At 58.9% G+C, this 10024-nt stretch overlaps 1 protein-coding gene and 1 long non-coding RNA gene across 6 annotated transcripts in view; one reads left to right on the top strand and one right to left on the bottom strand.

Annotated features, from left to right (window-relative positions):
- PBX1 (PBX homeobox 1) overlaps positions 1 to 10024 on the bottom strand; it is a 269022-nt gene that overhangs the window by 247443 nt on the left and 11555 nt on the right. The window lies entirely within an intron of this gene.
- LOC111731957 lies at positions 3987 to 5930 on the top strand. Its single transcript, XR_002777376.1, has 3 exons — positions 3987 to 4823; positions 5063 to 5110; positions 5695 to 5930. It is a non-coding gene; the product is annotated as an uncharacterized LOC111731957 (long non-coding RNA).

Raw genomic sequence — 10024 nt, forward strand, 5'->3', positions numbered from 1 at the left:
CCACGTGCAGCTCGCTCCACCAGGCCAGCGCGACAGACCCACGCGCGCCTCCGTGGCAGAGAGCACCCTTGGTTCTCCTCCGATCTGTCTAAGCAGATTACGGCAGTGACGCCCCCGGGGTCAGCCCTAAGCAAGAGAGGGGGTGCTGGGGGCACTTTCCTATCTGGTCGGGCACATGGGTTCACCTGCAGGATTGTGTAGAGTGGTCACCTGCACGACGGTCCTTTCAACACACAGAAAGAGCCCGACTCCGCAGGCAAGAGCACAGCCCCGCGCGCTCCGCGTGCCCCGGGCTGCGAGGCCTCCCAGTCCCCAGGGGCCTCCCTCTCTCGGACTCGGTGCCCCGCGAGGACGCCATTTGTCGAACCTTGAGAGAATGAATACATCAAGGTCTCCGAGCACTATCGATCCAGGGGCGTTATGGAAAAGGGGAGGGACTATGACCCAAAGTGCACTTTGTTTATTAACCACAGAGGAGCTGGTCCCAGCAGCCTGCGGACCTAGCCGCGGAGTTTCGGAATCTTAAACAGACTGGTCCTCAAGGACCCGCCAGCCCCCTCAGCGTCCACCATGATAGGCTTTGTCTCAGAGACCCGGACCCCCACCCTCCCATTCGGCAAAGCCGCGAATGCGGGGCAGGCCCAGACAGCAGCACGGGGGAGGGCTGGGCAGGGAAAGCCGAGCCCCGGGAAACGAGGCAGGGCGCGACCCTGCGGAGACAGCAGGCTGCGAGCCAGAGTCCAGGTGGACCTTCCCTGAGGGAGGCGGTGGGGCCATCGCGTCTTCCTCCCCAAGGACGGGTTCCCCAGCCTGGCCCCGCAGTGGCGGCCAGGTGCCCGTGGCCAGGGAGCCTCCGCCCCGCCCGCCGAGGGCCCACACCGCTTTCACCCCCGACCCCAAGTCCCACTTCAGCGTCTCGCTTTATGTGTGGTGATTACGACTGTTTTTATTTTCGTGGAATGGAAGAGTCCATTTTCAACGCTGCAATCGATCCTATGGGAGGAAAACTGGGCTTAAGTCAGCAGGAGCAAACAGGAAGTTGGCTTACGCCTGGGACGGAGGAGGACGGAGAAGAGGCGCAGCTGGGAGGGGCGGCACCTTGGGGAAAAAGACCCCCAAATCGGGCCCCTTCGCTTCACGGCGCCAGAGCCGGAGCCACCGACCGACCGTCACAGCGGCCGCCACTCTCCCCGGCCGGGGCGGGGGGAGCCTGGCTGCCTCCTGTCATCACTTGTCTGTGCGTGCCCCGCCACTCCACGGAGCCCTTCCAACCCCCACGTCCAAGATCGTAACTCAGAAGACCCAGCCTCCGAGGAGCCATGCAAGGAACCCCCACGACGGCACAGCGCGCGCCGCCCCAGGCGCGGGGCTCCGCGGGGCCCTGCAGGCCTGGAGCTAGGCCATCCCGGCGTCTGCCACCCTGACGCGACAGGGAGGACCCCGGGAGGTCCCGACTCTAGTGTGCGCACAGCAGAGCAGACACGTCGGGAACAATTTCGTTCAGCCTGAAAATATAAATAAGTCCACTTTAGATTGAGACGAATGATCTGCAACTTTGTTCGTTCCCTCCTTCAAGGAACACGTTTTGAGCATCACCTATGCACCGAGCGCTGTGCCAGGTATGCAGAGGGATGGATGCGGCGTCTCTCCAGGCGTTTACCGTCTGGAAGGGGATGCGTACAGTCAGAGAAGACCGGATCCGTCTTTCCGGAAACGTTTTCTAAGCGCTGTGCTACACTCAGGTCCCCTTCCAGGTCCCTGATGGCCAGCGGCCCCGAAGCCCGCCGCTTTTCTCCTCCCGATGGTAAGGAATTTGAGGACGAGGTCCCATCTCGCATTCCTCATCATGCCTGGCTCAGGAGTAAGTGCCGGGAAAACGCGTTTTCAATGCAGGGAAGGAAAAAAGCGGGAGGCGGGGAAATGCGAAGGAGAAATTCTCTGACTCCTGGGGTAATGGATACCCGAACGTGAACGGAACTGGAGAGAAGCCCAGGACCACCGTTTCCTCTGAGAGCCAGCCACGGGGGTGGCCGTGGTGGCCGCAGCTCGAGCTGCCCTCGGAGACGGAGACGGAACCAGAGCGTCTCCGCGTGGAGGCCGCCGGGGCAGGGCGGGGGAGCACTGCAGAAGGCCCCGCCCCGCTCCGGGTGACCTGGGCGTCCGGGAGGTTGGGCCGGCTAGACAAGGGCCGGGGCCAAACGCAAACCTGCGAGAGAGCTGCCCCTGTCCCCCCTCTGACGCCTCATTATTGTCTTTTCCCTTCACTCCTGGCTTAAGGGACCAAAACCCAACTCCACGGCGAGAAGCGAGTTGTCCTGAGAATGTAAATTAAGTGAATGTAGATCCCAATTCACAAAAGACAGAACGTTCACGCCTCTTCTGTCCCGCACTTACCGGGCCGGGTCCACTGCATCTCTTAAGATGCGTTTTCTCAGGCAACCACGAGTTTCTAAGGGGAGGGGCTTCTCACTGATCCTTCTTTTTGGTAGCAAGTACCCAACAAATGTTAATAAATGGATAAACATTTATCCTTTTTGGATAAATAGGTAAAACAGTGTTTCAATTCAAAAAATATTAACTGAGTATCTCCTGTGTGCTGGGCATATAAATCCTGATCGTTTTCCAGAAATTCTTTAATCTGATGAGGGGATCGGATCGTAAACCAATAGCTACAATAGAAGCTGGTGAGTGCTGGGGGGAGGCTATGCCCGAAGACGTACAGGGAAACATGAAGCGTGACGTTTTGCTCGTCGTTGTTGCTCAGACACTGTTTAGAACAACGTCTACATCATCGCTTAGCACTGTATTATCTGAACTACAGAGAAACTTTGCACAGGGCCTCGAACGAGAGAAAAATCCACTTCCCCTAAACGACTGATCTGTTTCCAACTTTAAATGTTTTGAAATTTGAAACTAATCCTGTTTCCCTTTTTGCTTTGGCTACTAGGAAGCGGAGTCAAATCTGTAGCTGGCCTCTACGAGGTCTGGAATGATCAAGATCCTGGACTAGTTCGATCCAAGAGTTAAGTAGCTATTTCCTTATCAGCAAAGATCGGGAAGAAAGGACTTACGCATTCAGTGCTACACAGTAACGTTCACTTGCGTTTTATTTTTCTACCTAGAGTTTCTCTCCTAATTTCCCCATTTATTTAGTCTGTCTCTTTGCATCATGTGTATCTTTCGGTGAGCTGTCTGAATTGTACTTTGAAATGAGATGAGCGATAAATAAGATACGTAACAGGTTCCGTTGATAAACAGAAGACAATTATATCCCTAATGTAATCATCCCCCTCAAAAAGGAAAATTCATGCAGCCATTAGGAAAACAGCAGGAAGGAAATATAAACACGGGGAAGCCGAGGACAGACGCTGCGCTAGGGCAGTGAAGTTAAATTTCGTGGGTAAAACCGTCTTCCTGGTGTCACACCGTTTCCTGAACACTGCATTTAAGCACAGGAGACCTGCGGTCCCTTCCAGCGCCTGGGGTGATATGGTGACGACAGGCCCAGCAAGTGCCACCGTCACCTGGACGTCATCTGCACCCAGGCCCCTCGTGGCGGCCTGTTCTCTGGGCTAACCTGGCCCCTTGGGAGCGGACGTCCCGTCGTCAACGCTGAGGGTGCCACCTATGGAAAAGGAGCCGTCCTGACAAGCCCTGTAACCGGAGAGACGAGGTGTCTGCTCGTCAGTGAGGCCTCCACCTGAACGTCCTCCGAGCAGCCACACCTGGAGTGCGGGCGCACACGGGGGGAACGGGGACCGCAGGACCAGGAGGGTGTGCGAGCACAGACCTGGACCCTGCGTATGTCCCTATCAACACCCCAGGGCACCCCCGGCTTCTAAGAAGGAACCAGAGAAGGAGCTGTGTGCACACGCGCGCACACGCGCGAGGGGCAGTCCAGCTTCAGGCCGCCTACGGACACGAGCCACGCTCGCGGCCGGGAAGCAGGCAGGTAGGTTCTCACAAGGCCGCCGGCAGAAGCCTGATGGGAATCAGGGACGAGCCCAAGGAGCACCGGACCGCCCTCCCCACACCGGCATTCCGCAGCCGGCCACGGCCCAGCGGCTGAGCCTGCGGCCTGAGACTCGGCACCGGAGCGGGGCACGGAAACCGACTTGCTTTTCTGGACAACTGAGTAAGATTCCACAGAACTGTCTTGGAAGAATCACAATCTGAAGGGCCATCGCTCAATGGGAATGGATATTTTTATGGAAAAAGCTACATTTAGTAAATTTCCTGAGGAAAATCTATTGCAACTCGGCCTCTCGTTACCTGTGTGACTTTAGGTACATTTATTACACTCTCTGAATCTCCGCCTCCTCGTCTTAAAAACGGGGGTCGTAATGGCGGCGCTACCTGCCGTTAAGTGGTCTGCACGCACGACTGTCACCACCTGGAGACAGGAGGGCGCCCTGCCCCACAGGGAAGCAGCGTCCCACCGCGGCTGACACTTTCTCTTCAGCCTAAGGTGACGCCAACGCCCTTCTCCCCGCCTGGGCCCGGAGCGCTCCGCCTCCAGATGCCCTGTGCAGGGTGAACACGCGGGTAAGGGGACAGCTCGACCGTCTCCTGAGCCCGCGCCCCTTCCTCGGTGGACCGGCACTGCAGACAGATGGCGTCTGCGTTCCAGGAGCCGGGGGGGGGCCTCCAGGGCTGGCCTGCCCCAGGAACTGGACCGAACCAGCTCCTACACCAGTTCGCTCCAAAGAGACAAGCACCAGCAGGACGGCAGGGCCGACCACGGTGAGAAGGCCGTCCCGGGCATCCCAGAACCCTTAAGGAGGCAGGAGGTCCAAGGGCACAAGGCCTCAGAGAGCGTCAAGGTAACCCAGTGTCTCCTGCCAGCGGGAGGGAGGAGGAGGAGAGGGCTGCTGGGGACGGGAGGGTGTAAATGTAAAAGATGAAGCTAACCATGAAAATTTAATTTGTTAAAATAATGACTAGAGAATGACAGATAATGCACAAATTGTCTACATGCATTTATTGAATACATAATAAATGTGTGTGTGAATATATATAACTAAATATATGTACCATGATAAAAATTAATTCCGGTTTCTAGAAAGCATCTCTGTCTGTCTCCCCGCGGCAAGGACCCCGGAGCGGAGAGGTAAATTCCACACTTCCCCCAGCCTCCCTCAGGCCCCTCGGCGCAGACCACACAGCTTAAGCCGCCCCGGTGAGCAAATGTCACCGAAGGCCTGCTCGGCGGGTGGTAAATTCCAGCCATGCCAGGGAAATGCCAAGTGGTCTCAGGTCACGAGCTGGGCAAATAGCAATTTGGGGTGTGGGGCAGGCCCCCGTCCAGGAGAGGAAGGGGACAAAAGAGGGAACGAGAGGGGGCAGGCGGGAAGGGAGTGAAACCCTGCGTCTCAGGGTCCAGGGAAAGACGAGGAGGCCGAACGCGCCAGGACTCAAACGCAGAGCAGGCTTCAGGCTCCCCGAGCGAAAACAAGCGCCCCGTGACTCAGAGGGGCAGGCCTCGGCGCGCGCCCCCGAGTGCTAACGGACGTCGGCCAGCCTGACCTTCCAGCCACGGTCCTGGCCCCAAGGAACGCAGCACTGTCACGCGCACGGGTTCAGGGAGCAGGCGGGCGGTCATGTGACAAGGGCCATGGGCACGGCTGGTGGGCTGTAAGCTCCGTGCAGGTAAGCCAGGCCTTACGCCCCGGGGTCCCTCGTCTCCTTCATCAGGCCTCAGCAGAGAGGGTCCACAAATACTTGCTAACACGGCGAACGGACTGAAACAGAACACGAGCTCTGCGACTTCGCCACGCCCGCCGGAAGGTGAAAAACAACCCGACCGGCCCAGGGCTTCGCTGTGACTTCTTCATTTATCCAACCTGCGGGACGTAAGAGTTGGCCCCGGAACAGACTGTGTTCGAAAACATTTGGTCAAACTCACTTAAAAACAATCAAGCTTCTATAATAGAGGGCGACATTCAGGAGGTGACACGAGAGGTGATGAGTTACAGTCTGGTGGGATCTTGACAAGATGCCCACCTCCGCAGACTCGGGCCCAGTTCCAGCCGCCTGGGAGCTGCCTCCGTCCTCAGTGTCAGCGTCTCGGACGTGAACCCACAGTGGTCATTACCGTGACAGCCCACCCGACACCCTAGAAAGGGGGGAGGCGGTGCAGTAGATGAGCGGGGGCGGGGGAAGGGCCGAAGCCAGAACAGAGGCCAGGCATTATTATTCTTCTCTATTATCCGCACTGCTGGCCTCGCGGTCACTACTCGCTACTCCTACACATGCGTTACATCTGTAACAGTCAGAAGTAACACAGGAACACGCGGACACTCAGCCTACATGCAAGCCCTCCCCCCCCTCCCCCCAGAGTCGCTGGGATGAGAAACTCATCCTGGGAGATTAATAAAGGGCTCGATTCTTCAGCTGGTGGATCACAGGCTGGGCTGGTGGAAACTCACAGAGAGAATTAATTCACAGATTTTCGAAGTAATGAGGGAATTCAACCTTTGTGACTCCCAGCTCTCCCACACTCATTCCGCAGGAAGTTTCTGGAGGCTCTCTGGTCGGCCGGGCCTTGGCCCTGTGGGCTGTGCTGAGCGGTAATAGGAAAGCACAAGACTCCATTTAAGAAAAATAATCACACGCCAAGCCCGTCTTTCCTGGTAGAACTTTCTAAGAAGGAAAATAAAGTGATCGGGCTTGCGCCTGAGCTTGATGACAGCCCCTTCCTGCCCGGGCTCCGGCAGGCCCTGTGGGGGAGGGGGCACGGCGCTGTGTGTGGGGGTGGGAGGGGCGAGCTACCAAAATGAGTCTGTGTTCCCAGACCTGCAACAACAAGGCAGCCTGAGGCCCCTTCAGACTCCGTGGAGACACGACGGGCGCCTCGGAAGGCCGCGGGCGAGTCTGAAGGCCCAAACCTGTGTCGGGGGGATCAGGCCGAGCTTGACGAAGCCCCCGTCAGCGCGGCGAGGGGGTCGTCAGGGCTGCCTGGGCTAACGATCGGGAGGACAGGGTGCTCGCAGCGAGGGCTGGGGGGGACCGCGGGGGTTCCAGCGGGGACTCGGGACTGTGTCCGGCTCACTCGTGGCGGCCGAACTCGGGCTGGAACGTCCGCCGCACGGACAGACAGCACAGGCCCACGGAGCGCGGCGCTGACCACCGCGGCCCGCACGGCACTGACCACCGCGGCTCTGCGCCCGGCGCAGCGGCTCAGACCACCCAGCCACGCAGCAGGCAAGCCCGGGGCGGCGCCGTCCTCTCCCACCGCCCCGAGATCAGCCTGGGGGGCTGGCCGGGAGCCAGCAAGAAGGACGAGAAGGACGCTCGGCCTGCGTGCTCTGGGCGGGGGTGGCGGGGTGCTCTGGTCGCACCCCCTCTCCGCGCGGACCGACGCGCACTCGGGGCAGCGGCCTGGCGCGGGGCCTCGGCCGTGGCCTCGTCTGTGAGGCCAGCCGTCGGTCCCCAGCAAGACCCCCGCGCCCACCGCGGCCCCAAGGTGGCCTGTCGTCTGGGCGCCGGCCCCGGCTCCTGTGTCTCTCAGCACTTTCTCAAGCCCCAAAAGTTCTCCCCCGAATGCGGCCCCGAAGCCCCTCCCAGACGCCCCGCTCCTCCGCCTTCCGCTCCTTCCCCCATTTCCCGTCTTCCCCTCTCGGCCTCAGGAGGAGGCTGCTTTAGCGTATTCCTCAGTCCGCCCGCTTCCCACCAGGCCCGCATCCCACCAGGCCCGCATCCCACCAGGCCCGCATCCCACCAGGCCCGTCCCGAGGGCGAGGGCCCCAGGCCCCCGTGGAGGCGCGGCTCCCACACGGTCCCGCTGCTGCAGCCTCGCGTCTGCGGGTCTGCGGGCCTGCGGGCCTGCGGGTCGGCCAGTGCCAGCGCGGCGGGGACGCTGGGAAGAAGGCCGCTCCCCGCAGGGGGTCTTCGCCCTGGCCAGACCAAGCGTCCTCGCACCTGAGAGGCTTCCTTTGTGAGGGGCAAAGGACGAAGGCAAACTTTCGATTCTATCCACGATGGTAATTATAAGGAGGCTCCTCTCACAGTGTCAACGCATGGTGTCACATCACTTAAAGCCCTCAGGAAAACGGCTGACTCTCGGCCCAAAGGCACAGGCCACTAGGCACTTATCCCTGTGACCTGCTGGCAGAGCGGACCTGTCCCAGTGTGACAGATGCAGAACTTTTCTCGCACACTTACTGGGCCACACGTTCTTAAGGAAAGTCAAACATCGTCCTAAATATCCTCACGTTAAGCTTCCAGAAGCCCGACTGACAGGTAGGTGGGAAACACATTGTTTTTAGTATTTCAGCAGAGACAAACGGTGAACAAGTAAACTCTTCTCAATTCCAAGTTGAAAGCCAAAGCCAAGACTCCTGACCTCCCGGGCAGCGCCATCTGAATTTGCAGGGGTATACACTGCACTCCCAATCGTGCAGCCCCAAACCTCGGTGTTTTCCAAGAGCAATTTCCAGTCTATAATCCAACAGCTACAAGTGGACAGTGCACAAAAGAAACATCATTTGCATCATGCCGCGACGTCGGCAAGGCGGGTTGGGCGGCGGCGGGCCGAACTGCCTGGCCACGCGGTGCTGACTGCGTCAACGAGAACGGGAAAGTCACTGATGTCTGCCCTTCAGTTCACCTTCTCGCCGACAGAGGCCACGTGGACACCACCAGAACCAGTTTGACACGACTGTCTGGGAGGAGGGAAGGAGTCGCGGGATAGATCAGCACTGCCCGAACGCGGGCTCCACCCTTCTGCCCGCCTGTGAGTCAGGCCTTGGCAAGGACCACGCCGGGGCACGTGACCCGCGGAATGCAGGGGCGTCGGGGGCTCTGTGGAGTGGCCCGTTCCATGGCGGTGCAAACCTGAGACCCAGAGTTAAACGGCATTCTCAAAACTGACAGGTGACCTCGGAGGCGGTCGGTGCTGGGCCTCGGCCATCCCGACCCGGGGCCCAGCAAACTCTGGCCACTCCCTGGGGTCCCCTGAACTTGCTCTGTAGTTTCCAGCTGCGGAAGACAAGGTGGCTCCTCCGCCGCGTGTGCTAGTTTAGGGAACACTTCGGGCGTATTAAGAAGAAGGAAACAGCACCCGGCAAGGAGTTAGGGAAAGCGGGAAGCAGCGGCAAGAAGGCGGTAGAGGCCCGGCCTCGCCGGCCCCCCGAAAGGCTCTCCCTCCCCGCAGGCGGCCGCAGACACACTTTGGGGAGCACGGCTATCCATCAGGGATGCTGCACTGTCGACCGCCACAGAACTTCCAGGTCACGTATGAGTGGCGAACAACCACATGTCTTCCTTAGAGCGAAAAAACCACGCCAGAAAAAGAACAAGGCAAACATTTATGCCAGAACGCCCGACGCGGCAGAGCCCGGCCCACGCAGATGTCGAGCACTCGCCGTGTGGCTGCGCCAAACCAAAGACGGGCCGCGAACGTGTGGACTTCCAAGTCTTAGTCCCCAAACGATAAAACGTCTCACTAATTTTTATGTCAATCACACGCTGAAATATTTCAGATATATCTGGATTTAAATAAAATGCATTAAAATTATTTTCAGCTGTTCCGTTTCGCATTTGTCAACATGGGCTACTAAAACATTTGCAACGTGACATTTAAAATGTGTGTGGACTGGTCAGCGCCGCCCGTGGGTCCGCCCAGGCTGACGGCACCACTGGGATAGCTTCGGCCCGAGACTGTCCCTCCCGTGCGACGGCCACTTAGAGCATGTACGAACCGGCGCGGGAAGCATTCGCTGGGCCTCGGACGCTCGGGCAGAGCCTGAACAGACGGAGCCGAACTAAGGAGGGGGCGGGCAGTGCCCTGCGGGGTGGCAGTGCCCATCGGCAGTAGCCGCTGTCCTCTGGAGCAAACTCGATGGCTACATGCTTCATGTTCTGGTCTGGGGGAGCCCTCCCAGCCGCCCGACGTGGTATCGTTACCGTCACCGCCCCGTTGAGGAAAGCGAAGCTCTGCTAAACCAAACAACTTACTAATGTCGCACGACCAGCTAGAATTTGAATCCAGGTTGGTTTTCCTCAAAGTCCGTCCTAACTGTCC

The sequence above is a fragment of the Pteropus vampyrus genome, unplaced genomic scaffold (genome assembly GCF_000151845.1).
Source record: "Pteropus vampyrus isolate Shadow unplaced genomic scaffold, Pvam_2.0 Scaffold414, whole genome shotgun sequence".
In the NCBI taxonomy this organism is placed as follows: Eukaryota; Metazoa; Chordata; class Mammalia; order Chiroptera; family Pteropodidae; genus Pteropus; species Pteropus vampyrus.